The sequence below is a fragment of the Etheostoma spectabile genome, chromosome 11 (genome assembly GCF_008692095.1).
Source record: "Etheostoma spectabile isolate EspeVRDwgs_2016 chromosome 11, UIUC_Espe_1.0, whole genome shotgun sequence".
Lineage (NCBI taxonomy): Eukaryota > Metazoa > Chordata > Actinopteri > Perciformes > Percidae > Etheostoma > Etheostoma spectabile.
Window position 1 is genome coordinate 17353028 of NC_045743.1, and position 1450 is coordinate 17354477.

Sequence of the window (1450 nt, forward strand, 5' to 3'; positions counted from 1 at the left end):
CGATCACTTCCCGCTGCCTCAAGATAAAAAATACGCCCAGAATGCACCTGAACACACCTCCTTGTAAGACCAGCACGCCTATGGGCGCACAGATGGGAGCAGGTGCATTTGCTATTTAAATGACGTGGGCGCTGGACGGTCTTAAAATAGCAAAGACACTTTGCTACGCGCTGCGCCGGGTACAAGACAGGGCTCTAAGAGTCTACAGCCATGCTAGCAGCTCTGTGAGACTGCCTTGAGCTAAATGCTTATACCACCATGCTAACAAGCTCATTATTACTGGTGTTTAGCCCTGCAGGTGTACCATGTTCACCATCTTACCTTAGCATTTTAACAATCGCTAATTAGCACTAATGTCATTAGTTATGCATGATGTTTTCATGCAGGACAAGAACAAGATAACTATAAGATGGTCGCGCTAGATCACCAAAGTCAAAGTGGAATTCATCCTCAAAATGTCATAGTAATCCATCTAATAAAAGAAAGCAGTTGAGTAGATGTGTTACGACTATTTGACCAACAAAATCTGCCCAGAGGGGCTTAGAGTAATGACCTTATAATGTGGCCAGGCCCTGGACATTTCCAGTTACATGTGCCTCATTTTCTCTGTATGGCTAGCTCGAATCACTTTTCGTACCAGGTGCTTTTCTTTATCTGTTTCCAGATAGCACTCTGTCAATTCTTAAAGTGCCGCAGCATGACACTGCTGTGACATCATCTTTGTCGCGACACAGCAGACGTTACTCCATCCACTGGATCCTTTCATCTGCCACCAGAGAAACATCTGCACTTCATCAGTCGACCTCGCCGTAGTTTTGTGGGCTGCCATTTTAATTAAAATCTGGGTTGAGTGAAATAAAACAATTGTGGCTATTGATAATACCTTGGCTGTTTAAAAATGGCGGGTTTGTGCTGGATGTCCTGTGTCACACAAGCCCAGGTAAAATCCACAACTTTTGCCAATGGAAAACCAAAAAACGCAGTTCTAAGCAAGTCAAGCATTACCGTACAGTGGAAATGAGCCTTTACAGTCCGGCTGTGTCCTGTTCACATTGCACCATTTGAACAAAGATCTTCCAACATTTCGGATTCAGAGTCTGTGGTTTGCATACTAACATACTCTTCATACTATTCATACTAAGTATGCTGAAACTTGGGTATGCAGTCCATAGATAACTAAGAGTTTCTAAATATGTGACGTAAGCTTTCTTACTCGACATCTCTTCAGACTGTGCAAGGCAGAAGGTTCTGGCACAAGCCAGCATCAGAGTGCGTACAAATGTGAAAAACACGAGATACATTCAATTAAATTTTATTCATAGTATCAAATCACAACAAGAGTTGTCTCAAGACACTTTATAGTGTGGTCTAGACCACACTTATAATTTCTGAAGATCTGTGCAGACCAGCTGGCCCCCATCTTTCCTCAGATCTTCAACAGATCACTGGA

The 1450-nt window shown here is 42.9% G+C and overlaps 1 protein-coding gene across 3 annotated transcripts in view; it reads left to right on the forward strand.

The window, feature by feature from the left end:
- The window catches only part of mlphb (melanophilin b), a 49416-nt gene that overhangs the window by 22289 nt on the left and 25677 nt on the right, over positions 1-1450 (forward strand). The window lies entirely within an intron of this gene.